Below are 27,431 nucleotides of genomic sequence, written 5' to 3'. Positions count from 1 at the left end.
CACTGATGAACACGTAAGCTTAACAAAAGAATACACATTAACTATGAAACAGGGAAATAGATTCCCACATAGGGTTATAAGCCTGACATAGGCTATGTGGGCTCTTTATCTCAGGACAGGATGTGTTTCAGGCAGAAGGCCCGTTTTTATCTGACCAAGTAGGGACTAAAAGACTGTACAGGAGACTGCCTTTCTCATCAACACCCGCCCCCCACCCCATTCTACTGAAACAATAGATAAAGCATGTCCAATCTGGTAGGACCCTTGTGGCTGTTGTTTAGACACGAAATATTGTCCAACTCTTTTGTGACCCCATGGACTATAGCCCACCAGGCTCCTATGTCCATAGGATTTCCCAGGCAAGAATACTTCAATGAGTAGCCATTTCCTTATACAGAAGATCTTCTCGAAACAGAGATTGAATCTGCATCTCCTGCACTGGCAGGCAGGTTCTTTGCCTGATCCACTAGGGAAGCCAGGTAGGAACCTAGTCTACCTCAAGTTTGGAAGGTAGTCTATCTCATAAGTTGGGTCCAGTGGGTTCCCTGAACAATCTGGCAGTTCACTGGCAGAGACTTTCTGTCGTTTTGAGAGAGCACATTACCAGGATCACCAAGAGAAATAGACCCAGGATTATGGCCAGTCCTCCCTGGAGCCTATTCCTCAACTATGAACCCCAACTGTCAGGGCTGAGGCAGCTAATAAGGCCAAAGAATGACATGGCATTTGGGTATGACATCTAAAGCTCAAGCCAAAACAGCAAAAGTAAACCATACAGAATTCGAACCTGCCACTTCACACAACCATAAGAATATTCCATGAGATAGATGTCTCTATTTGGAGAAAAAAGAGTTAGAGCAAGGTTGAAGATAAGGTTCATTCCCTACGTGAGGCCACTGCTTCAAGATTGGGAAAGCTCTGTTTTATCTAGTACATAGAGAAAACACAGAGGAATAAAATGAGGAAATGGGGAATGTGTTCTAAAGGAGAAAACAAGATAAAACCTCTGGGGGTGGAGGGTTGTAATAGTAAAATGGAGATAAGTAATTTACTTGATAAAGAGTTTAAAGCAATGGGTCGTAAAAATGGTCACCAAACTTGGGAGAATGGATGAGCACAATGAAAACCTCAACAAAGAGAAAATATACGAAAGTACCAAACGGAAGTCACAGAGCTGAAGAAAACAAATTTGAAGTGAAAAATGCACTAGAGGCTTCCGTAACGGTTTCTTTTCCCGGAGCGGATAGTCTCTTGCTCCCTCTTGTGTTTATCGATGGTATTGCAGGTTCTGTGGTGCGGCCTCAAGCTGTCAAACTCTCCTTTGTTCTCAGGAGCCCCCAGGCATCCAAAGTATGAGAGTTTGGTACGAGCGCTTCCAGTCAAGTGAGAAAGAAACCAGTCCCTTGGGCAGACTCCCCCCAACCCTTGAAAACCCAGAATGTTTGGCATATGTTCCATTCTTCCCTTTCTGTCCGAAGACAGAAGCAATAAATTGGTCATTTTCTCCTGATCTCTCTGAGTTGTGTCAACTTGGAGGAAAATCTGTAGTGGGTGGAATGCCATAGTTTTATTTATCCATTTCAATGCAGCTGTTTCTGGCTCTGCATTACTTGGGGGTACTGCAACTTCCTAACTGGTTTCTGGAGAGCTCATAAAAGCTTTTTGGACCATATACTCATGTTAAATTGGTGTCTCTGTCAGGGAACAAGGTCTGTGGCTTTCTATTTTGCCATCTTGCTGATGGTCATCCCTTCTCAGCAGTATAATTTAAAGTTCTAGAATTTATACATATTCATTTTAGGAGGCTGCCCCTGATGGTAATAAAATATGGCGAGGTTTTGTTACTATCTTCTATATGGATTTAATTTTAAGCAATAAATTAATGCTGTATTTAATATTCAAACATTTCCAACACTTGGCTATGCCTCCATCAATTTCTTTCTACTGATTATCATGGATGGTCATCTGACTGAACACTGGCTTGTTTAGTGACAATTGTGATAATTTCTATCTACAGGAGAGGATGTTGGGTAGGGGACCATGATTTAAAAAATGAATGCATAGATACATGAGAATTTTTCACCTATAAATTCAAGATTTATAGAAAAGATTCAGGAAATCCAATTCACCAAAAGCTGGGACTATAAAAAGAAATCCATAGCCAGTTACATCACAGTGAAACTGTAAAAGAAGAGGAGAAAAAGGAGAGGAAGAAGAGGGGCAAGAGTACCAAAATGACACTAGAGACTAACAACAATTCTCAAAAAATAGAAGAGAGATTGCCTGCAAAGGTAACACTGTTAGCTAGAAAATAGCTCAAGGTAATTTTCAAATTGAAGAAATAAAATAACTCTTCAACTAAAATTACACTTAGTGACTCTATTTTTGAAGAATGATAGTGATATAAAGATAGCATGAGACAAAAGAAAATTTGAGAGTTTATCCCACAGAGACCCTCAATAAAGGAAATCTCAAGAATATACTATAAAAGGAAGGAAATTTTCATAGATATATTCCTTAGTAAATATTTTCAAAGACGCTGCTCTAGACTTTTTGGACAAATTAGTAGATAAAAAAGACGAAGAATTTGCATTCTATTAGACTTACAGTGCAAATCATGGTGAGAAAATGTATAGACAAAAACATGGGTAAATCCAAACACACATTAACTTTTTGAAAAATACCCCCAAATCGTACTTTGGAAAATATGGTAGAACTAAAATATTGGGCAAAAAAAATTACATACATGTTTCAAGGTATGAAAATTTTCTATACATTCACCCAACTACTATTCGGTGAGAGTATCATTTCAGAGAGAAGACTCTGGATGGTGAAAATGTGACTGTTCACTCTGAGGGACCGATGATCCAGATGAACAGAAACCAAGAACAGCCAAGAGGGCAAGCAACAAGAAAAGCCAAGAGGGCAAGCACTGGCTTAGATAATTTCTTTAGAGCCTAGCCAACAACTTAATTTCAGAGCCTTCTTAGCGCAGTGGGCAGCGCGTCAGTCTCATAATCTGAAGGTCCTGAGTTCGAGCCTCAGAGAGGGCACGGTTTTTTTTCTTTTGTTTGCTTTTCCTTAGGCGCGTTCATTTTCCTTGAGTTTTGTTTTTGCATTCATTTACCTCTGGCATGCAGTTTGCTCTGCTGTGAAGTATCAAGACGTGAGATTGTGTCAGAGTTTTCTCACGATAACCGTTCCGGGTTCCCATTTAGACGAGCATTCCAGCAATGTTTCTCCGGAAGTTCTAGAGATGCTCCGCCTTGACAGCAGTGACACTTGAGTCTTCATATTAGTCCCGAAAAACCAAGGAGGGCATAAAACTTCTAGTGCTGAAATAACCACGAGCTCAAAATAGACTGTCGCGGCGAATTGTACTTCACTAACTTCACTGATTGGTGCCTGCAGGGTCTATGCCCGCATTCTCCTCCTGCGCATCTCCTTGAGCTCTTGACTACAACTCAATACAGACATAGAAAACATTGACTTTGGGGGGGGGGGGGTGCAGGGAGAGTCTTTATTATTTTTTTTTTTTTATGAGCCCGAAGAAGACAGAGAAATATTGGACATTGAAATATTGGACGTGTGATAAATCGGATCTTTCTGATTTTTCCCCCCTTGTATGGTTTCACACATGTCAGAGCTGGAGATGTCTTAACTGACAAGCCAACTTTGTAGCCAGTGGAGGAAAACAGTGGAAGGGAGATGAGGGGTCTCGAGCAGGCCAAGATGCTCAAAGAGGAAGAAAATCTATGCGAGGATGAGCTGGTCATTTTCCATCTAAGCAATTCGATTATTGGTTGTTATTCAGGATCAGAGCCACTTATTCACAGCTCGCGGGTGCATCCAGAAGCTAACTAATAACTTCACGTATTTGCTTCCCATAGGGTCTTTCCCCATATTTTTTGGTTACTTGGGGCACTCGGTTTCTGCCCCTGACAAGAAAGTTGGGGCTTTATTGACCCTGCCCTGCCCTGCGCTTCTCAGGATTGGGCCGCCTTGCGGCCAAGTGCATGAAGAAACGGAGGGGGAAAAAAGAGCAACTGGGCATATCCCTTGAGATGACTCAGCTATTCTGTAGCATAACACGTCATACGTTGGTAGTAGATGTACTAACCAGTAGAGCCCTCGCTATCCTGTCTTGTCCTTTCCCTAAGAGTCTAAAGTATCTAATTTCTTTATAGAGATTGGAAGATCAGAGCGCCTCAGTTGAGAGTAAAATTGGAGGATGTGGGCATCGATCCCACTGCCTCTCGCGTAAAACTGGAGGATATGGGCATCGATCCCACTACCTCTCGCATGCTAAGCGAGCGCTCTACCATTTGAGCTAATCCCCCACCGTTAGGTCTTATGTTTCGCTTCTCCCCCCACCCTGCAGTTTATCAACATACCCTCTCCATTTTTCCTTCTTTTGGGTGGTCCAAACTTCAGGAAATGTCAAGCCCATTAATGGGAATCAGAATTTGGGCTAAGGATACATTGTCTCAGAGATGCCCCGAGGGAAGAGCGCAATTGGTACCTACTTCTCTGCCAGGAAAGGAGAAAGTAGCCATAGGAAAAGTTTGGCACTCCAAAGGTTCCCGATTCTGATTTTCTGGGACAGAAGAGAACACGTCCCAGTTGGAAGGAGTCATCCAGAACAGACGAGACTATCTCAGGATGATTATCTGTTTCTTAAAAAGAGGACCCAAACAACAAAAAGAAGTGGGTTGATAACTCGTTCCTTTCAGGGGAGGCAGTGAACTGATTTTCCCCCGGATGACTGAAGGTAAAAGAGTAGCCATTGTTTCCGCTCGGTTTCGAACCGAGGACCTCTCGCGTGTTAGGCGAGCGTGATGACCACTACACTACGGAAACTCACACCGTATCCTGTTTTTGAGATACTCAATTCTTGCTGAGGTGGCTCATGAATGGTTTCACATCTGCATCACATAAGAGAATAGCCAAACCAAACCAAACAAACAAAAAAGCCTGTTACAAATAAGAACTATCAAAAATAAGTAGTGAGATCCTATGAAACAGAGTAAAAAAAAATACAGACATTGAGGTGTGAGGATAAAGAATCAACAGCATGGAAGGAACAGTCAGGATGGTAGGAATTCCTGTGTTCAGAAATATACCTGTGTAGTAGGAGTGGAGTGAGAGAGTGTGTGAGTGCATGTGTGTGCGTGTGTAAAATAGACATGGAGAGAAACAGTGATTGAAAAAGTCTGGACACATGAAGATACATTGGGAAAAAAATTGGGGAGACTTAAAAACCCTTGAAAAACATGCAGGCACATGGCTTTAAAATAAAAATATTTTATGAAACTTTTTTATTTTGAATGCCAAATAGGTAGGAAATGGAGAAAATAGAATTAGAGAGAAAGAAAAAGAAGTTGTAACATCTTAAAGGATTGAGGTTTATTTTTTAAGCTCTGAGATTAATAATAGCATGAGTCTTTCCGTACCTGCGGCCCGGTACACTAGCTGGCTTGGAATACATCCTCCATAAACACAGAATGGACAAAGGCATAGGTGCATGAGAAGAAAGAAAGATTCTGGAGAGCTGTGCGGGAAAGAGCTATGGCATTTAAGCACATATCAAGATACTGGATGTAGAGATTTGAAGGAGAAGAAAGAGTCAAAGGCATGTAGAATACTTGAATCTGGGTGGTAAACACAAGTGATTGTGAATTAATATCTGATGCATGGAAGATTAAATCCTCTCATTTATAATAATAGTGAATTAATGAATGAATTGGTCTGGAGGAAAAGACTAAGTGCAGGGTTAAAGGAAAAGGCTACATTTTAATACAGGGAAAAAAAAAAAAAATCAGCTTTGTGCTTCTGGTTTTGCTCCGTAGAGCCATGCGAACTGAAAAAAAAGATGGTTCAACTATTCTAAGCTTCAATTTTCTCTGTAAAATGGGAATAATGATATTTGGATGAACTGCAAAGTTAAATCAAACAACTTGCATAAGATTAATAAACATGTAGTATCATTTTTAGCACCCAGTGCTGAAAAAAGGATTTTTTCCATTCCTTTTAATTCTTTTGTATTCGGTATTTCAAGTCCCCAGTGGTGGTCATCCATCTTTCAAAGGGTCAGAGAGGCATAAAATAGAAAGAGGTAACTAGCATGGTGCTTTCTGCAGCCTGAAGGTGCCTCCCTTCCTTGAACCCTTAAGGGGAAGCAACAGCAAGGTCAAATCTGCAGGAAGGAAGCTCTGGACAACATAACCTTCAGAAATCCATCTCTGAGTATCATTTTGGTAACGTATATAAGGAGTAAAACAGAGTATCATTTCTCTTTCACATTTTAAAGGGAAATCAACTGGGCAAAATTGGAATCCCACAATCACATATGTCCCCATATTGTCTCTGGTCCCCAAAGAATAAAGTGGTTTCAAGATATTTGATTATCCTGAAAAGGCTACTACACTGTCTACCCTGTCAGCATGCCAGAAGTGACCTCTGTCTCCGCTTTCTCCCTCCAGCCTCCAAGCTCACAGAATGTCAGAGATAAAGTGTAAGAACCCTCAAAAACCACATTAGTCAAATCTTCAAGCTCTCTGCATCCTGGCACTCTAAAAGAAGCAAAAGATGGAGGGATGTAGCTCCACAAGGAAGGAAATTTGGAGATCTTATTCACTCTTGATTCACTGCACCCAGAATAGTTGTGTAAACAAGAATTATTTGTTTCATGATAAAAAGAATAAATGATTTTACATCTTCCATTCCTTAATTGCCATTGGGAGTGTCTGACTCTTTGGGACGCCATGGACTGCAGCACCCCAGGCTTCCCTGTCCTTCACTAACTCCCAGAGTTATTTTATGTTGATTTTTTGTTTGTTCCTTTCGGTTTGGTTTTGGTGTAGCCTGTATACGTTTTCTTTTTAGCAGAGTAACATTAGGCTAGTTCGATTGTGGAGGAAAAAAACAAAGCTGCCCTCTCTGAGGCTCGAACTCAGGACCTTCAGATTATGAGACTGACGCGCTGCCTACTGCGCTAAGAAGGCAGACAAGGTGAAGCTTTCACATTCTAATTAAAATATGAAATAATATTTTTCAGGTACATCTATCAGTTTCCAGGTTTTAAAAAAATGTAGCCAATGCTCCTTGAAAACCATTCCATATAAGACAATGCTGCATCCGGCGGATTCTACGCTCTGAAATGATGGCGTCCACACCTTTACGGTATACATCCACCAGTTGGACACTCCGGCCAGCAAGACCAGGAACAATCCTGTCTTTTGCGGCTCTTTTCCTCTCTTGTGTTCCAATGATTGGCCTCTTCTCTCCCTCAGAGATCTCACTCTTGCTGCTTCTGCTGCTGCTAAGTCGCTTCCTTCAGTCGTGTCCGAGTCTGTGTGACCCCAGAGACGGCAGCCCACCAGGTTCCCCGGTCTCTGGAATTCTCCAGGCAGGAACACTGGAGCGGGTCTCACTCTTGCACTTTCCTTATATTCAAAAGAAATTTAGGAGATACCCAGTTAATATTAATTCACTGACTGAGTGAATGAATACGCCTCAAATTTATCTACACTCCATATGTCCTTGTCTCACTCTACATCTCCACTTGCATGAACACGACAGGAGATATTCTCTCTACAAAAAACACAGACTGGAAAAAAACAAACAAAAAAAAAAACTACAGACAGAATTTAGCAAAAAAACCTCCCTGTTTTTCTTCAGCCTATTGGGCTATTAATTACACTAAGAGATTTATGAAGATTATTTCATATATTCCAATTGAATTTTCACAACTAGGTGTCATAATTTGCATTTTCGATATATGTTGGTAACTCAGAGAAGTAATGTGTCTGCTAAACCGTAAAGTCTGAATTGAGAAGCAGATTATCTAATTCCAAATTATGTTATTTTTTTCTGCTGCAGCTGATAATCTCACTGTACATTCTTCTCCACAATAGCTCATTCATACACACTCTAATTCCCAGTCTCCTCTCTGCTGGCCTTTCAGGCTTAGACTTCCAAGTCAAACTTTGGCTCATTCTCTTCCTTCAAAATCCACTTTCGCTGAATAATATTGGCAAATCTGAACATTACTTTGTGAAGCTCTCTTGAATTTATCACTTCCTTTCCATTCAGTCAGCTCATATTCATTGGGGAGCTGCTCTGTGCCTGGCACTGTAGTAGCTTCAGGTGATTCAGAAGGAATATGATCACCCAGACTTCTGTTAGAAGGATATATATGCACAAGGGACAATCCTCGTCCAGATTCACCACTTTGAGTCTTCCTGGCATTTACAGCCAAGTAATGACTAAAAATATGTGTTCATGATGTCCCTCTGCTTCACTCTGACCATTCTTGATTTTTTAGTTTTGATATGATCTTGCTTTTCTCTCAACTCTTTGGCTCTTCTTTCCACCTTTCTATATTGCGATTTTGCTCTGTCAGGTCAATTAGATCCATTGGTGAATGGTGTTCTTAACTACTAGATCTATCATTAATGAGAGAAGTTTTGACACCTATAATGGTAACTGTGGGCTTCTCTGTTTTTCCTTTCAAGTTTATCAGCTTCAGTTCATGAGTTTTGAAGCTCAGTGGTCAGGGACGTAGAGCCAGTCTTGTCCTTGCCCAGAGGAGAGTGCAATGTGTGTCTGCTTTTCTCATTTCTTTGTATAGGTTGCGAGATTTGTGGTTGTTAGCTGGAGCTCCTTAGTTGAAGGAGCCAAAACTGGAGAATGTGGGCATCGATCCCACTACCTCTCACATGCTAAGCGAGCGCTCTACCACTTGAGCTAATTCCCCACCTTCATACTTATGTTTTTTCCTCTACCTTTTCAGAGTACCATCCTCACTGTATTTACTCTTCTGAGCAGCCTGAACTTCAGGAAATTTCAAGGTCCTTAAAGTGAAACCAGGACTGGACTAAGGGCACATCTTCTCAAAGATGCCTAAGGCAATAGTGTGATTAGTATCTATTCCTCTGCTGAAGAAAGAAGGGGAAAGTCACCATGGGAAAAAGAAGAGACAGAGGGAACATTTTGGGGTTTCACTGTTGACTGAAAAGAAACCAGATATTAAGAACCCATGTAGAAAAAAATGGTTGTAAGAAGATACATGCAAAAGGAAATAGGCTTTTAATTTGTTCTAGCTTTCACTCAACTTTAAACTGTTATCATGGAGACAGGAATGGCCACCCATTTGGATATTCTGCCTGGTGAATCCCATGGACAGAGGAGCCTGATGGGCTACAGTCCATGGGGTCACAAAGAGTCGGACACGACTGAGTGACTAACACTAAACTGCTATCTGTTGTGACTTTTGTAACAGGAGTCCTAAACATCTGTGTTCCCTTACATCTTTTTTTGTTGTTCACTAATTGGAAAGTAGAAAATTCTGTCTGGGAAAATTTTAAGTCATATAAACTGCCATTCATCAATAAAATTTAAAACATCAAGTAAGGCATAAAGAAAGAGCAAAATAAATCGGCACATGTGGAGAGTAACATTTTGGAAGTTAATAAAATAATTTATTAAATTATTCACTTATATTTGATCTACCGATTCCCTATTACCTAATACTTCCATTTCAAGGCAGAAGCCATATTTATGCCTTAACTCCAGGCACTGAGGACACAATGATTTGAGCCTCAAGATCCTTATATTCTAGAGGAGAGACAGGAACTTTAAATGTAAATTCATAAGACAATTTCTAAAACACAGTGCTTGTGAGGAAAGTGGCATAAGTTGATGGACAGATTGAAATCACGATAAGAGGCATTAGCTAGGGAGGGGGTCTCAGTAGCAAAGTAACATTTGACTTAGGGACTGAGTGCCAAGAAGTAGGCATATTACTAAGTCTGATTCAACATGAGAAGTTATATTAGTCAGAATCTGAGAGGTGAAGAAAAGTCCTCTGTGTGCATTTGGGAAACCCAGACAGAGCCCAGTTACCAAATACCCATAGAAAAGTCAAAATGTAAGAAAATTTCCAGCTTATTTCAAGACTGTGGTGCCAAAGGCCTAACCAAATTGTGGACTTGCTGAAGGACCACCCTTTCACAGAGCCTCCAAGGGCATCATCCATAGGATTCTTTGTGTCTGAAGAAGCTTAAGATACAGTTAAAGGAGAGGGAAGTCTTTCAGTGAAAAGCAAAGTTCAAGGGCTGTTCATAGTTATGCATGGTAGAATCATGACCCTCTTTAACATTCCTTCCTATTTTTGGACTTCATCAGGATCTGATCACTAATGCTGTTAAATATATTTCCTGTATTACCTGCTGGAATCCCTCCTGCCTCATTTAAAGTATTTTAGCTGCATGTGCAAAGAGGAAAAATTCTATTTGAGATTCTATATGTGGAAGTCAAATATCACCAGATTGTTTCAATTCTTGGAGATATTTCTGAAGGTGTTAATTTAGACTGTCATTACAGGTACTGTGATGGTTGGGCTGGAATGGATGGGTAAGAAACTTCCATAAGGAAGAACTACCCAAAGATCCTACTCCTAATCTTGTTTATGAGTTTACTCTAAGAATTCCCCTGATTTCACATCTTTTTTATTTTGTTTTTGACAATTTGGATCTTTCTGGTTCTCTCTCAGACCCAGGCAAACTCAGTCCTCAGACCCCCAGTTGTGTTGTCCATCTTGTTTCTTTAATTGTCCCTCAACAGACTTCTCTCTTTCCCCAGGTCAATGCTATGCTATGCTAAGTCACTTCAGTCGTGTCCGACTCTGTGTGACCCCATAGACGGCAGCCACCAGGCTCCCCCGTCCCTGGGATTCTCCAGGCAAGAACACTGGAGTGGGTTGCCATTTCCTTCTCCAACGCATGAAAGTGAAAAGTGAAAGCTAAGTCGCTCAGTCATGTCCGACTCTTAGCGACCCCATGGACTGCAGCCTACCAGGCTCCTCCATCCATGGGATTTTCCAGGCAAAAGTACTGGAGTGGGGTGCCATCGCCTTCTCCGCCCCAGGTCAATAGGTCCCATAAATGTCAATTACAAAATAGCCTTCTTTTCACCAGATTCTCTCTGTTTACAAGGATTGGGGGTCCACTCTCCCACAAGCCAAAAGTCATGCATTTTGAGAAGGAAAGGCTAGCATACTCCAGTACAGATCATGCTCACTCCCTTCACAGCACGTTTTTTGTCCTTGTTGTAGTATGATGTCAAAGTGGGTGCATGTGTGCTCAGTCACTCAGTTGAGTCCAACTGTTTGCGACAGAGAATATTGGTCAAAGACCAAGTCTGTGCTCTCTTCTGGGTGAAATAAGAAAAGAACCAGAGATTTATAAATCTTCATTTTAAAAAGAAATCCAATATTTCCCGAAGTTGGGTTCAGGAAAGGTCTTCTGAGGACTCAGGTCTTGTGGAGAAGGAATGATAGAGCAAAACTGGTGGAAACAAGTATCTTTCCCACTAGCTTTGAGTGCAAAGAAGGCTTTGTAACATTGACCCTAATTCCCATGTCCTAACTCTCTTTTTGATCTGAAATCTTTCCGGTGAATCTGAACTTTTTCACCAATGATTTTACTGAAGTTACTGGGAATTGCAACAAACTTGAAATCTAATTTCAACCTTCTAAGCAAATATTCGGTCATTTTTCAAATGTTTTGCTGGTGCCCACCTAATTTTACTTGCTGTTGGGTTTTTCCTGCAACATAACTTTAGCCAGGCCAAAAAAAGTAATATCTGCCCTCTCTGAGGCTCGAACTCAGGACCTTCAGATTATGAGACTGACGCGCTGCCTACTGCGCTAAGAGGGCAGACGGTGTGAGTACTCTATATTGAAAGTAGAGAGGAAATAGTATTTTCCGACCACCCACACTTTTATCAGTTCCTAGTTTTTAATGAATACTTGAAAATCATTCCAATAAACCAATGACAAACCCAGTGGAGTCCACATTAGGAATGATGCAGTCCATGCCTTTCCCAGTATTCACCCCAAAATAAGATCATCTTGGCTGCATGGCTAGGGACAATTAATGTGCTGTCTTCTTAGTCTTGTATTCCAAAGATGTGCCTTTTCCTGCCCTCAGAAATCTCAGCTGATCTTACATTTTCCGTGATCTCCATGTTGAAAGAAACATAGGAGTTGCCTAGTTAATATTAGTTCACTGAGTGAATCAATAGTCCTCAAATCTGGACTTCTCTGTCTTACTCCACATCTCCATTCGTACCTACATGGCTGGAGACATTCTTCCTACAAAAACGGCAAAATGACAAAAAGCCACCTTGTTTTTTCAGCCTTACATACTAATTCATACCAAGAGATTTATGGAGATTATTTCATATAGTCCACTTGAATTTAGGTAATAAACCTGTGTATCATATTTTGTACTTCCCAGACAAAATGAAGGCTCAGAGAAGTTAAGTAATATTTCTGTTAAACAGCAAAGTATGAATTGAGAGAAATTATTAGATTTCAAATTGTGAGTTCTCTCTCTACTCCAGCTCACACCCACTAATTCCCAACTTCTGTGCTGGACTTTTGGGCTTAGACTTCCAAGTCCTTCAAAATCCATATCAAATGATCTGCCAAATACTAAACATTATTCTTGTGCAGCTTTTTTGAATCTATCACTTACTTTGCATTCATTCAGCGAATTATTGTTGTGGAGCTGCTCTGTGCTAGGCACTGTTGCAGGCTTAAGGGACTGAAAGGGAATCTGATTACCCCCAGGCCTCAGGAGTAGGAAGGATAAATATGGACAAGGAATGATCCACTTCCAGTTTCACCACTTTCAGTCTCCCTGGCATTTACAGCTAAATAACTCTTTCTAAAATACCACTTTTCTGCTTCACACTGACAATTTTTGGTTTCTTTGTTTTGATATAATTTTGCTTTTCTCTCAACTCTTTGATCCTTCTTTTTACTGACACTGAAATTTTACTTAATAAGGTCATTTAGATTCAGTGGTGGATAGTGTTTAGTCCCACACAAATTTTCCAATTTGTTATCTACTAGATCTATCAATTAAAGAGAGAGGATTGTTGACATCTTCAACAATAATTGAGGACTTTTCTATGTTTCTTTTCAGTTTCATTAGCTATTGCTTATGGTTTTTGAAGCTCTGTGGTCAGAGGCATACAAATTTAGGATAGTTATTTTATTAGTGAGTTGACATCTTATAATTGTATGGCTTTGGTGGCTCAGATGGTAGTGTCTGTCTGCAATGCAGGAGACACAGGTTCGATCCCTGAGTTGGGAAGATCCCCTGGAGAAGGAAATGGCAGCCCACTCCAGTATTCTTGCCTGGGAAATCCCAAGGAAGGCAGAGCCTGGTAGGCCATGGGTGGTAACCCATGGGGTCGCAAAGAGTCGGACCCAACTGAGCGACTTCACTTCTTCAAATTAATGCCTGGAATTTTTCTCTGCTTTGAAATCTACTTAGTCTTATAGTAATATATCTACTTTATTTTTTTTTATTAATGCTTGCATGAGGTCTGTTTTCCTATTCTTTGCTTTCAATCTCCTATGTAATTTTTAATCTTGAGTACAGCTTTTCATCTCACAACTAACTGTATTTGAAGTGGATTTCTTCTAATCAGCATATATATTTTTAATATATTGTGACAAACTGATTTTATCTGATATATCTGGATTGTTAGAATGCATTAAAAATAAATTGCTGACTATAATAACTCAAATAATATTATTATTAATAAGTTTGCTTTTAGATTTACTAAATAATTTATTAATAGCTTGTTTCCTTTGTTTCTTGTTTTTCTTTGCTCCTCTTCCTCCCTACCCTTACTTGACTTATTTAAACATTGTTAGTAGGTGATGTATTGATTACCATATACATCCTTAATATTTCACAGTATACTTAGAATCAATAAATTACCATTCAAGTTGTGTATAGACCTCACCACCATTTAGTCCCTTTACCACAACCCCTTCATATAGTACATATAGATACAATGAAAATTCCATCAGACAATGTAATGATTTTCACTTTCAAGCATCAAACATACTTTAAAGAATTAAAGAGGAATGTAAAAATCTATTATGCTTTCCCAGTTATTTCCTTCTCTTCTATGGTTCCAACAACAAATTGAAGTCATAAGGGAGTAACCACAGTTTAGGCATACAAAAATGGGGAGGACGGCCTTTGAGGATCTGGCCTTAGACCAGTCCCTATATCACTGTGCCAAACCCAGGGCCACCACCAGCCATAGTCGGAACAACATCCACCAGCTGCAAACTTGTAGTCTCAAGGTTTCCCCTTGTAACTAAGTAACCATTGCAGACCCTAACCAATTCTTGCTTAATAAGCTGTCTTTCTTCTTGTTAGCATCAATTACAATGCTAGACAAACAACTTACGTCACTGTGTGGCCTTGTAGTTTTTCCCTTTAATAAGCTTCCTTCATTTTGTAGTCCAATGGAACACAACTCCTGTGCTTCTTAAATCTGTTTCCCAGGCTGCAGTCCTAGTAAACCTCCAATATGGGCTATTTAATTTCAAACGAGTTTCTGTTTCTGAAATTTTGGTTAACTTTCTTCATTTATACTATCCTATTTATTTCCCTCTAGTATCATTTTTCTTGACTCACAGCATTACTCTTTTCTAGAACTTTCATTAGCAATGGAGTCACTCAGTTTACCTTCAAATGAGAAGGTAAACTTTATGTCTGTCTGAAGGGTATTTTTGCTATATTTAGCTATTAGATTGACAGGTCTTTTCTTTCAAAATAACATAAAAATCATGTTATTTAGTTATGGTTCTTACAGTTTCTGATGAGAAATTAACAATCATTCAGATTGCAGTTTCCCTTGCATTTTCTTCTGGTACTTTAGAGCATTCCCCCCCTTTCTAGTTTCAAGCAGTATAACTGTCATCTGTCTGCCTGTGGGTTTATTTCATTTTATCCTGCTTTAGGGTTGCTGAATGTTTTATTCTGGTTTATATCTTTTGCCAGATTTGGGTAATCAATCCCCCCTGCAATGTTTCCTTTCTTCCTCTATTGAGTTTCCAATGATGTGAATGTAAGAACTTTGCTATTTTCCTGTTTGTCCTTGAGGTTCTGTCCCTTTTTTAAAGTACACTTGCTTCTTTGTCATTTGGATTAAGTATTTACTATTGTTCTATCTACACATTCTTTTTTCAGGTCTGAAGTTGCAATTTGGATGTATATTTTTTTTGCCAGTGCTTCTTAAAAACTGGAGAATGTGGGTATCAACCCCACTACCTCTCTCATGCTAAGCAAGTGCTCTTCTACTTGAGCTAATTCCCCACCTTTATTGAGCTCTTTCCTCCAGTCTTTCAGAGTACCATCTCCATTATTCGCTTGAAACCAGGACTGCTAAGGGCACGTCTTCCCAAAGATGACTCGAAGCAAAAGTGAGATTGGTACCTATTCCTCCTCTAAGGAAAAGGGGTGAAAAGTAGCCATGGGAAACATTTGGTGCTCCAAATTTCACGTTTCAGACTTTCTGAGATAGAAGTGAAAATGTCCCAGTTGGGAGGATTCACCCAGAACAGCCAGCTAATACAACAGGACTACCTTAGGATGATTATCTTTCTTAAAAATGAGATGAAAATGACAAACCAGCAGGGGTGTGATGATCACTGATTCCTTTTAAGGGAGAAGGTGAACTGATTTTCCCTGGATGGTGGAAGGCAAAAAACATAGCTGTTTCTGCTCGGTTTCCAGCCAAAGACCTCTCACGTGTTAGACAAGCGTGATGACCATTACACTAGGGAAACTCACGCTTTGTTCTATTTTAAGATGTTTTTCCATCGTTACTGAGGCAGGTCATGAGAAATTATATATCTACACCATATGATACAACAATAAAAAAGTACAAAATATTACAGATAAGAGCCATCAGAAATAAGACACAAGAGCATGTTACAGTGAAGGAAAAAATATGGGCATTGAGCTGTACAGGTGAAGAGTGATGATGATGCTGTTAAAAGATGATGGTGTTAAAGTGCTGCACTCAGTATGCCAGCAGATTTGGAAAACTCAGCAGTGGCCACAGGCTTGGAAAAAGTCAGTTTTCATTCTAATCCCAAAGAAAGGCAATGAATGTTCAAACTACCACAGACTGTATTCATTTCACATGCTAGCAAGGTCATACTCAAAATCCTCCAAGCTAACCATCAACAGTACCTGAACCAAGAACTTCCAGATGTACAAGCTGAATTTAGAAAAGGCAAAGGAACCAAAGATCAAATTACCAACATCCGTTGGATCATAGAAAAAGCAAGAGAATTTCAGAAAAACATTTACTTCCGCTTCATTGACTATGCCATTAACTGTGTGGATCACAACAAACTGTGGAAAATTCTTAGAGAGATGGGAATACCACCTTACCTACCTCCTGAGAAACCTGTATGCAGGTGAAGAAGCAATGGCTAGAACTGGACATGGGACAACAAACTGGTTCCAAATTGGGAAAGGAATACATCAAGGCTTTGTATTGTCACCTTGCTTATTTAACTTATATGCAGAGTACATCATGCAAAATGCCAGGCTGGATGAAGCTCGAGCTTGAGTCAAGATTGCTGGGAGAAATATCAGTAATCTTAGATATGCAGATGAAACCACCCTTACAGCAGAAAGTGAAGAGGAACTAAAGAGCTTCTTGATGAGGGTGAAAGAGGAGAGTGAAAAAGCTGGTTTAAAACTCAAGATTAAAAAAACGAAGATCATGGCATCTGGTTCCATCACTTCATGGAAAACTAGATGAAGAAACAATGGACACAGTGAGAGACTTTATTTTCTTGGGCTCCAAAATCACTGCAGATGGTGACTGCAGCCACGAAATTAAAAGACGCTTGCTCCATGGAAGAAAAACTATGGCAAACCTAGACAGAATATTAAAAAACAAAGACATTGCTTTACTGACAAAGGTCTGTCTAGTCAAAGCTATGGTTTTTCCAGTAGTCATGTATGGATGTGAGAGTTGGACTATAAAGAAAGCTGAGTGCCAAAAAATTGATGCTTTTGAACTGTGGTTTTGGAGAAGACTCTTGAGAGTCCCTTGGGCTGCAAGGAGATCAAACTAGTCAATTCTAAAGGAAATCAGTCCTGAATATTCACTGGAAGGACTGATGCTGAAGCTGAAACCCTAATACTTTGGCCACCTGATGTGAAGTACTGACTCATTGGAAAAGACCCTGATGCTGGGAAAGATTGAAGGCAGGAGGAGAAGGGAACAATAGAGGATGAGATGGTTGGATGACATCACCAACTCAATAGACATGAGTTTGAGCAAGCTCCAGGAGATGGTGAAAGACAGGGAAGCCTGGGAGATGGTGAAGGACAGGGAAGCCTGGAGTGCCACTGTCTGTGAGGTCACAAAGAGTCAGACAAGGCTGAACTACCGGGGTCCAGCCCTGGTTGGATCCAGGGATTCCTCTGGGAGGATGGCATTGGCGATTAAGGATAGAGAAAGAGATAAGGAAAGAATTTTGCAGTTAAGAAAATAGAGGAGAGAAAAGAGGCTGATATTCCTTGGTTTACGCAGAAAGCCAATAAGGACCCAGCACGGGACTTGCTCTGTTCACGAAGGCCGAAGGCACCCTTTTGAATCGCGGAAGGTGCCCCACCTTAGGCACCTTCTCGAGTGGGTCTTAGAAGCCCAGGCAGGAAAGTGAACGCAGAGGGCTCCTGTGCTCCAGGGAATCAGCCTGAAAAGGAAAAGGAAAGAGAAAGAATGACACGGGGAGACCAAGCTTAATGAGCAAGGTCCGTAGCTTTATTTTCAAAAGGAGCTTTTATACCCTAAGTTGTACATAGAAGGTAATAGGGGGTGCAAAGTCATGCAAGGTCAGCAGTCCTTGACCCTTATTGAAACGAGGCTTTTTTTCTGCAAACTTATCAGATACAAAGGCTTTAGGTGATTTACATCATCTTCTGGTCAGGAGACCTGCTAACATTTTACTTCTGATAAAGGTTAGTCAACCAGAAAAACTTATTTTCTCCAGAGGTGATTTTTCTTAAAGTTCGGTGCCACTCCCTGAAAGCACTAGATAGAGTTGCATTCCTATAGGGCAAAGGTGCAGTGGGGGATAATCAAGGGAAGAATTTATTAGCTAAAGGGTCTAGGGTTATTATTAACATTAAGGCTTCTACTTATATTTCTATATACCAACTATATTAATCAATACACTCCCAGGGACACAGTGGGTAAGTCATATGGAAACTTGGCAGCAGGCATTAGCTCAACAAAGAATTCCTCTGTTAGTTCTATTTTAACAATTTCTAACTCCCCAAGAGGCTCTGCATTGTTAGAATATCTTAAGCTTCCCATGCCTCTCGTGGTTGGGAGGCTGTGAACAATCACATGCGTAGCTGCAAGAGTCTGGAAACCTGTCAGGCAGGTTAGAAAGCTTTCTGAGGGATTTGAATTGGAACACACCTTATTATACCCTGGAGACTTATTAACTAAAGTTCTAAATTGATTTTCCTACAGAGAAAAGTGATCAGGGATAGCCCCCCGTGAATGTCAAAGGAGTTGGTGAAAGTCATAAAATAGTAAAACGGACAGATTCTGGTTTTGGGGTAGATGCTCAGGCAGGTCCGGAGGCGGTGGGTGGGGTGGGGTGGGGGGCGCCTCGAGCTCTGACTCGCCTTGCCCATCAGAGCTGAACAACAAATATAAAACACTTGCCCTCTCTGAGGCTTGAACTCAGGACCTTCAGATTATGAGACTGACGCGCTGCCTACTGCGCTAAGAGGGCAGATGTTCCCAGCTTCTGTCATTGAAAGTAAAACATAAAATAGTACTTTCCAGTCATGTCTAGCAGTTTCCAACTTTTAAAGAATGTAACCATGCTACTTGTAAATCATTCCATTTAAGCCAGTGCTGCACTTGAAGGGTTCCACATCCAGGAATGGTGGAGTCCACACCTTTCCAACATATACCCAACAACTGGACCCTCTGGCCTGCAGTACCATTTGTACTGGTCCAGTAAAAATTGTACTAGTTTTTTGCTGCTCTTTTTCCCTCTTGTGATCTAATGATCTGCCTGTTGTATCCTTCAGAGACCTCAGTCACTCTTACACTTTCCTTGATACCTTATATTTAAAAGAAACCTAAGAAGTACCCACTTAATACTATTAATAGTTCACTGACTGACTAAGTGAATTAACATTCCTCAAATTTGTCTGCACTCCATACTTCTTTATCTCACTCTATGTCTCCAGTTGCATCTACATGCCCAGAGATATTCTCCTTACAAAAAACACAAACTGAACTTCATTCAAAACCTTCTCATTTATTTCAGCCTTAAAATCATACTAAGGGATTTATGGAGATGATTTCATACATTCAAATTGAATTTCAGCAACAGAAGTATGCATCATAATTTACATTTTTCAGATATAATGGAGACTCAGAAAAGTTAAGGTCCCCGAGCTGCTAAGTAGCAAAGCATGAATTGAGAAACAGATTTTAAATTCCAAATTGTGATTTTATTTTTCTGCTGCAGCTGAGGGTCTCACTGTCTGTTCTCCAAAATAACTCATTCATCTAAACTCTAATTCCTAACATCTTCTGTGCTGGTGTTCTGGACTTAGACTTCCAAGTCAATTTTGGCTCATTCTCCACCTTCAAAATCCACATTCACTGTCCTGGCAAATACTATTATTCTTGTGAAACTCTGTTAAATCTATCACTTCCTTTCCATTCAGTCAGGACATATTCATTGGGGAGCTGCTCTGTGCTTGGCACTGCAGTAGGCCCAGTTGATTCAGAAGAAATCTGACCACCCAAACCTCTGGAGCTAGTATGTATATTGACAAGAGACAGTCTTCTTCTGGTTTCACTACTTTCAGTCTTCCCTGGCACTTACAACTAAATAATACTTTAAAAAATGTTTGTTTTCACAATGTCCCTTTGCTTCAATCTGACCATTCTTGATTTTTTATTTTTGATATGATCTTGCTTTTCCCTCAACTCTTTGGTAGAACTTCATTGTGATTTTGCTTTATAAGGTCAGTTCGATCCATTGATGTATGGTGGTGTTTATTTTTTCAACGTGTTTGTTGATTTTTCTAATCTACTAGATTTATCATTAATGAGAGATGTACATACTGAAGGCCAATAGAGCCAGGCCTGTCCTGTTTTGCCCTTACCCAGGGAAGAGTCCAAAGTGTCTAATTTTTTCCTTTCTTTCTACAATTTAAAAGATTTACAGTTCCTCAGCTGAAAGAGTAAAAACTGGAGAATGTGGGCATCGATCCCACTACCTCTCACATGCTAAGCGAGCGCTCTACCACTTGAGCTAATTCCCCACATTCAGCATGCATTTTTTCCTTCCATTTTTCAGTGGACTGTATCCACGTCATTATTCATTCTTCCAGGCTGCTAGAACTTCAGGAAATGTCAAGGTCTTTAAGCTGGACTAAGGGTCCATCTTCTCAAGGATCCTCCAAGGCCAGAGAGCAGTTGGTACCTATTCCTCTGCCAAGGAAAAAAGAAAGTCACTGTGACAAAATCTGGCCAAAAAACTATGAATTTCAGATTTTTCCAACAGAAGGGACCATATCCCATTTGGGAGGACTCACCCAGAACAGTGGGCTAATGCAGCCGGACTATCTCAGATTGATCATCTATCTGTTTCTTAAACATGAAACTAAAACAGCAAAGCAACAGAAATGAGATGATCACTGGTTCCCTTTAGGAGAGGCAGAGGGCTGAGTTTTCCCAGATGGTAGAAGGTACAAGGGAGCAATTGTTTCTGCTTAGTTTTGAACCAAGGGCCTCCAGCGTGTTAGGCAAGCATGATAACCACTACACTACAGAAACTTACACATTGCTTTATTTCTGGAATATTTATGGGATTCTTGCTGAGGCAGGTCTTGAGAAGTTATGTATTTATGCTATATGCAAGAACAAAAAAGAAGTACATACTATTACATACAAAAGCCATCAGAAATTAGAGGTGAGACATAGAGAAAAGGAAAAATGCATGGACATTGTAGGATGTAGATGTACAGTGAACACAGGATGGAAGGAAAAGGCATGGAGGTAGGGATTCCTGTGTTCAGAAATATACCTGTTCAATTGGAGTGGGTGTATGTGCGTTTTTGTGTGTAAAATAGACATGAAGGGAAACAGTGGTTGAAAAGCCTGGACACATGAAGATACACTGGCGAGAAAACTGGAGGCTTAAGAACACTTGAAAAAAATCCCATGCAGACAGCTTACGTAATCAAGGTAACATTTTATGATAAATTTTTAATTTTGAATGCCATATAGGTAGGAAATGGGGAAACTGGAATTAAGGAGAATGAAAAAGAAGTTATATTAAGGGATTGAGGTTTATTCTTTTAGCTTCTGAGATTAGCAGTAGCATGAGTCTTTCTGCATCTCCAGTCCAAGACTCTCTCTGGCACAGAATACTTTCTCCATAAGCATAGAATAGATCAAGGCATAGATGTATGAGAAGAAAGAGAAAGATTCTGGAGAGTTGTGTAGGAAGGATCTACAATATCTAAGTATGTGTCAAGACACTGGATGTAGAGATTTGAGGGAGAAGAAGTAGTCAAGGACACTTAGAAGTCTGGACCCTGGGTGACAGACACAGAAGTGATTTTGATTTAGTGTCTGATGAGTGGAAAACTAAATACACTCATTTAAAAATTTGTTCTATGAATGTGTGAAGGGAGGAACTGGTATTCCTTATAGACTTATGAGACTATACCTTAAATTAAAAGACAAGCTCACATCGTTTCATATAGAAAACAAACAAACAACCAGCTTTTCATGTCTGGTTTTGCTCCTTAAAGCTAACAGACTTGAGAAAAATGATTCAACTTCCCTGAAATTCAATTCCATCTTTCAAATGGGAGTGATGATATTTGGGTTATTTGCAAGGTTAATCAAACGACTTGCATAAAATCAATAAACTTTCAGGACACTTTCTAGAATGTGGTGCAGATTAGATCTACAGAAACTACCCCAGATCTACAGGTTAGATCTACAAAAGCTACCCCACTGTCTCCTCCTATATATATGCCTTATTTCCAAAATCTTGTAACAATCACAGTTGTTTCTATAGAGACATACACAATGAGTGGGAGAGCCCCAAATTCTCAACTGCACCCAGAACAGTGCATTAACAAGAAATATTTGTTACATGATTTAAAAAATAAATGATTTTACCCTTCCCCATGTCTTAACTGTGGTTGGACAATCTTTAGAGCATGAATTTGGAAGAGAAAACTTCCCTTGCTTCTTCCACCAGGAGGAGAGGAAGATCAAAAATACAGTATAGCTTTTGTTTTCTGGTGTAATCTAAATTTCTTATCCATTTCACTCAAACTGCTGAGAGTGCAACAAACCAGAAAATTGATTCCATTTTCTTGAGTGAATATTGAATATTGGAACATCCACCCCATGATTTGGAGAAGGAAATGGCAACCCACTCCAATATTCTTGCCTAGAGAATCCTGTGGACAGAGGAGCCTGGTGGGCTGCCATCTATGGGGTAGCACAGAGTCGAACACAACTGAAGCGACTTAGCAGCAGCAGCAGCAGCATCCAATGCTTATCTGGCAACATTTGCTAGTTTTCTTTTGTATTGATTTTTTTAAGCGCAGATCACACACATTTTCTTTTCTTTCAACTTGGCTTTTCACCAGACCAACTGTGAAAAAAGTGAGGGCCTGCCCTCTCTGAGGTTTGAACTCAGGACCTTCAGATTATGAGACTGACGCGCTGCCAGCTGCGCTAAGAGGGCAGACAACTTAATGTCTGTACATTGAAATTAAAATATGAAACAGCATTTTTCAAGCATGTCTATTTCATCTGTTTTCAGCTTTTAAAGAATCTACTCTATGTTATTTGAAAATCACAATGTTTAAGTCAATGCTACATGGGTAGGAGTCCATATTTATGAAAGGTAGAGTCCATGCCTTTCCAGTATTCAACCTAAGACAGGACCATCTATACTTCAGCAATAAGGACAATTCATCGTGTCTGTCTTTTGCTGGTCTTGTGTTCGAAAGACATTGTGTTTCCTGCCCTCAACCGAAATTACATCTTTCATGATCTTTGTTGAAGAAACATAGAAGGTGCTCATTAATATTATTTCTCTTACTGACTGAATCAGTATCCTTCAAATTTGTCTATAGTCCATACTTCTCTATCTTTATATCTCCACTTGCATCTATGTGACTGGAGACATTCTTCCCGACAAAAACATAAACTGAACTTAATTTTAAAAAGTCTTCCATTTTTTTCAACTTTATATGCTATTAATTATGCTAAGAGATTTATGGAGATTATTTCATGTAGTCTAATTGAGTTTTGGCAACAAAACTATTTATCATAGTTTACTAAACCAAACTTTGGGGTGCTGGCCTCAGAGCAGCAAAGCCAGTCAGCTGCCATCAGGTTGTGATGAAGGAAGGTGAAGGATTTATTGCAGGGTGCCAAGCAAGGAGAACCAGCTCAAAAGATTCAGATACCCCAAAGTCTTTGAAGGCAGGGTTTTTAAAGACAATGTGAGGGTGACTGTCTCAGGGTATATAATCAAGGGCTTCCCAGGTGGCTCAGTGGTAAAGAATCCACCTGCCAATGCAGGAGATGCAAGAGACCCAGGTTTGATCCCTGGGTGGGGAAGATCCCGTAGAGTAGGAAACGGCAATCCACTTCAGTATTCTTGCTGGGAAATCCCATGGACAGAGGAGCCTGGCGGGCTACCATCCATGGGGTCCTGAAAAGTCAGATGTGACTGAGCCCAGGACAGTGTGACAGTGTGATAGTGTGAGGGAGACTGTCTCAGGGTGCATTAGGAGCAGTGTGCAACTCTTTGATTGGCTGATGGTGAGGTAACAAGGTAATATTTTGGGTAACAATTGTCAGTTTTTGCCTCCAACCAGTCTGAGATCTACAAACTATTGGTCAGCATGCAGTCAACTTTTTCATCTGATAGGAGTTTTCGTATCTGCAAAATAATTCAAGGATATGGCTCATAATATTAACCATAGCCCTTGAGAAGAAACTAAAGGCTCAAGGCTCTATTTTATGGCTAAACTATTGTCTTGTTTGACCGCTTTCTTTTGTTTCTGCATTTTCTCACTTCTCTGATTAAATTTGCTCTTTGAAGTTGAGGGAAGATCTCAGATGCTAAATTTTTTTTTATGAACAAGAGTTAGGGGGGACATGGGGTGAGGCTAGTGTCTGTCTCCGGAGGAGGAATTTGGTGTTAATTTTGAAGTTGAATGCAACAACCTCATCCAGTAGGGTGATCAGTGAAGCTTTCCTTTACCATGCTGAAGATACTAATGTGGGGGTTCAATATGAATTTATTTTTTTGTGTACAGAATGTCAATCGAATCGACTTGTTTTGAGAAGAAAGGGAAGGGAAGTCAAATCAACAGAAATGTTAAGATAACCTATACTTCCTTTTACAAATAGCAGGTTTGGGACTGCAATCAGAAGTTAATACAAACTTCAGGAGAATCAAAATATTTACCTTTATGAAAAATGGCTGGAATAGAAACTGGGATTTGGACAAGAATCCACGAGCAGAGGGGCTGAATGTATGAATTTATTTGTTTGCCTTTGATCAACGTGACTGTCTGGGAGAGGACGAAGAGGAAATTTGGTTTTCCATCAACAACTGTCATTCAGGCCCTACGGAGACAAATAAAGCAGGAAGTGGGTCTAGAAACAGTGAGGGCTATGGGGGTAACAGGGTACGTTGCATTTTAGCTGAGGTCATCAGACTGAGCAGATGACATTTGAACTTTCCTGCTGTCAAGTTTCATAGTTACCAAAGTTTCAGGCTAATAATAAAGAGATGATAAAGTCTTCCTAATGAATTTGAAGGAGGGGAAAATACTGGAACGTAGTTTATTATTCAGCTTTCTGGAAAACACTTGAGAGATCTGATTAGGGTGTTAGTTTTCTCACAGCTTGGTTACAGCCTGCTGTTAACTCCATTACCTTGAAGAAGGAAAGGAGCAGGTTGCCCTGACTGGACTGACTCCATTTTTAAAAGGAAAGGAACTCCATCTTGCCCTCTCAATGAACTTTGGACTACTTATCTGGTAACCAGGGAGACAACATACCAAATGGCCAGGCAGCTCCCTCCCCGACCACTCCCCCGCGCCACCCCCCCCCCCCCCCCCGCCGCCCCCCGCCCACCACCACCAAGGGACAAACACCCAACCAGGCAGAGCTCGCACCTAGACTCCCTGGAGCCAGGAAGAGTGTAATAAACCACTATGTAATCAATTACCTCTGTAATCTTTGCAGTGCCCATTGATGCGGACTACTCTGCATGACTAGGTGACCTTCAGATTGTGAATTATCTGATTGTGAATCAGGCTGTAACCTGATTGTATCTCTAACATTTTCCAGAGCAGACTTAAGAAATTTGGGGATGTGGGCTTGGGCACATACACTTTAGGTAGAAAAGGTTGTAACAAAAATCGGTAGGGGTCCCTGGCTAAAGAGGAAACTCTGCCTTGGACCCGCCGGTGTAATAAACTGCACTCCACTATTCACGCTGTCCTTCTGAATGAGTTTGCCTCCCGGAGCGTTTGGATACAACAACTTGGTTAGTAATCTGGATAATCAAGATAGCTATTACCTTGTTAGAAGTCCCCTGAACAAAGTGAAGCATAACTACAACGGGTGGCTCGGCAGAGGGAGGGGTCGGTACTGATGAGTATGAAAGCAGGAAGGGAATGAGAATGCAAATTCTTCAAGACTTTCCTCCTGCCCGGCACACTTTGGCTCAGCAACCTGGGCAGTGGTATTGGTGGTATCTGTCTTTTGACTCAAGAAATGTACCTCCTATTCCAGGCTTTAAAAGAAGAAGTTTGATCTACAGTATCCTAAAAGGCAACAATGCAGCCAGGATGAAAGGAGCCATTCTTCCCACTCTCTTTCTCTTCTTTGTTCTCGTTTCTCTTCTTGTCTGTCCTCGAATTCCTTCAGCCGCCTCCAGTGCTCTTTCAGCATGGATCTCAGTAGACAATGATAGAAAAATCCGTCCATTTACTCCCTTCTGTTAGCTGACCCGGCTGCTTGAGCGTCCTCGACCCTCACGAGGAGTCACTTCTCGAGGGCAGCGACCGAAGGGACTTCTCAACTTTGAGTCGCCGACCCCGGACTGCGCTTGATGAGTTTAAAGCGCGGTATTGGGTTGATGTTCTGCAGACACCTGCAGGGCAGGGAAACATGCTGGCAGCTCCTCCCAGCAGATCCCATTCGCATCTCCCAATCCTTGATAGATACAAGATCCACATCGTCCTTGTTTACTGTGTGAAGATCTGAACGCTTACGAAGTGCTTTTCCTCACTCGAGGTTCTTCTAAGACCTGACCGCTGATTCCCACGCGTTCTGCCTTCCCTACTTACGGTTCTCTTTGTTGTTTATGACATCGCTGTTGCTTGTTTCGGTGTGGACTCGGACAGCTGAACGCTGGAGAAATTTTAGCAGGATTCGTCGAAGATTCTGTTCTCTAGAGAGCACTATATTCTCAAGAGGCAAGCGTTCTCAAAAGGTAGAGTTTTCCATGCAACAGGCGATAGTACAAAAGATATTAGTTGATGTGCAAGATTACTGTCTTATTCTTTTGTGTATCTTTTCTAGCCCCGCCCCGGTCATCTTCCCTCCATTCTTTGTGATGATCGTAACAATAAAGGTTTTAAGAGGACTTCTTCATACTGAGAGTCTCAGGTGGGTTGTAAAAACACACCACCCTACCATCCCCCTAAAGAGGGGAGAGGAGACCTCGAGCCAGCCAGGAGTCGAACCTGGAATCTTCTGATCCGTAGTCAGACGCGTTATCCATTGCGCCACTGGCCCTATCGGTGTGGGTGCTCTTTAAACCATCATTAATTAGCCTTTAAGATGTTTTTGCACTTTCATATCATGGAATTTCTGGATGTAGCCGATGTACACTCGCTCTTCTTTTGATTTGTCTGCCCTCTACTTTCCCAGATGAGACGATATAAAGATTTACGGTCTACTTTGAAGTCTCATTATAGCAATAACCTGCCAGCCTAAAGTCCTTGACCTCCTGGTGAAGGGCCTGGAAGGAGCAAATGATGGAGTTCTTAGGACTTTGCTAATGAGAACGGAAGGAAACCGGGAAATAGGGACCAGAGTAAACAAACAAACTAACAGAAATATTCGCAAACCTAATCGAGTTCTTAATTCTTCCCCCCGTTTGGATCGTGCTCTTCCCTTGTTCGCCTAGGGTGCAGAGCACACTCCTCATTTCGGCATTTATCACATTCTTGTGAACAGCTGTTTGCTCAGTGGTCCTCTCCACTCAATTGTATATTTCTTAAGGCCAGCATGCTCCGTATCTACAATGACTAATTTTACATTAAAAGTCTGCATGCATGAATGAAGAGTTGAGAAAAATGCCTGTAAACATCAGGAAAACAGTTTATGGTACAGGTAGGCATCACAAGTATTCCATGCTACCTCAACCCAGATGTTTAAATGGAAGAGCAAAGGCATACTATGTACAGCAGCCGAATTCTAGT

General features: G+C 40.7%; 11 non-coding genes across 11 annotated transcripts; 1 reads left to right on the top strand and 10 right to left on the bottom strand.

The window, feature by feature from the left end:
- Nucleotides 1-2,980: 2,980 nt before the first annotated feature.
- Nucleotides 2,981-3,053, top strand: TRNAM-CAU (transfer RNA methionine (anticodon CAU)). Its single transcript has one exon. It is a non-coding gene; the product is annotated as a tRNA-Met (tRNA).
- A 1,214-nt stretch (nt 3,054-4,267) lies between these two features.
- Nucleotides 4,268-4,340, bottom strand: TRNAA-AGC (transfer RNA alanine (anticodon AGC)). The gene has a single exon. It is a non-coding gene; the product is annotated as a tRNA-Ala (tRNA).
- Nucleotides 4,341-4,787: 447 nt separating this feature from the next.
- TRNAV-AAC (transfer RNA valine (anticodon AAC)) lies at nt 4,788-4,860 on the bottom strand. Its single transcript has one exon. It is a non-coding gene; the product is annotated as a tRNA-Val (tRNA).
- Nucleotides 4,861-6,931: 2,071 nt separating this feature from the next.
- Nucleotides 6,932-7,004, bottom strand: TRNAM-CAU (transfer RNA methionine (anticodon CAU)). Its single transcript has one exon. It is a non-coding gene; the product is annotated as a tRNA-Met (tRNA).
- Nucleotides 7,005-8,685: 1,681 nt separating this feature from the next.
- On the bottom strand, nt 8,686-8,758 carry TRNAA-AGC (transfer RNA alanine (anticodon AGC)). The gene has a single exon. It is a non-coding gene; the product is annotated as a tRNA-Ala (tRNA).
- Nucleotides 8,759-11,647: 2,889 nt separating this feature from the next.
- Nucleotides 11,648-11,720, bottom strand: TRNAM-CAU (transfer RNA methionine (anticodon CAU)). Its single transcript has one exon. It is a non-coding gene; the product is annotated as a tRNA-Met (tRNA).
- A 6,859-nt stretch (nt 11,721-18,579) lies between these two features.
- On the bottom strand, nt 18,580-18,652 carry TRNAM-CAU (transfer RNA methionine (anticodon CAU)). Its single transcript has one exon. It is a non-coding gene; the product is annotated as a tRNA-Met (tRNA).
- Nucleotides 18,653-20,134: 1,482 nt separating this feature from the next.
- TRNAA-AGC (transfer RNA alanine (anticodon AGC)) lies at nt 20,135-20,207 on the bottom strand. Its single transcript has one exon. It is a non-coding gene; the product is annotated as a tRNA-Ala (tRNA).
- Nucleotides 20,208-20,648: 441 nt separating this feature from the next.
- On the bottom strand, nt 20,649-20,721 carry TRNAV-AAC (transfer RNA valine (anticodon AAC)). The gene has a single exon. It is a non-coding gene; the product is annotated as a tRNA-Val (tRNA).
- Nucleotides 20,722-22,584: 1,863 nt separating this feature from the next.
- Nucleotides 22,585-22,657, bottom strand: TRNAM-CAU (transfer RNA methionine (anticodon CAU)). The gene has a single exon. It is a non-coding gene; the product is annotated as a tRNA-Met (tRNA).
- A 4,012-nt stretch (nt 22,658-26,669) lies between these two features.
- TRNAR-ACG (transfer RNA arginine (anticodon ACG)) lies at nt 26,670-26,742 on the bottom strand. Its single transcript has one exon. It is a non-coding gene; the product is annotated as a tRNA-Arg (tRNA).
- Between the last annotated feature and the right edge of the window lie 689 nt (nt 26,743-27,431).

Source organism: Bos indicus, chromosome 23, assembly GCF_029378745.1.
Source record: "Bos indicus isolate NIAB-ARS_2022 breed Sahiwal x Tharparkar chromosome 23, NIAB-ARS_B.indTharparkar_mat_pri_1.0, whole genome shotgun sequence".
NCBI lineage: Eukaryota > Metazoa > Chordata > Mammalia > Artiodactyla > Bovidae > Bos > Bos indicus.
The sequence above is the reverse complement of the archived record's forward strand: the minus strand, read 5'-3'. Positions and strand labels throughout refer to the sequence as shown.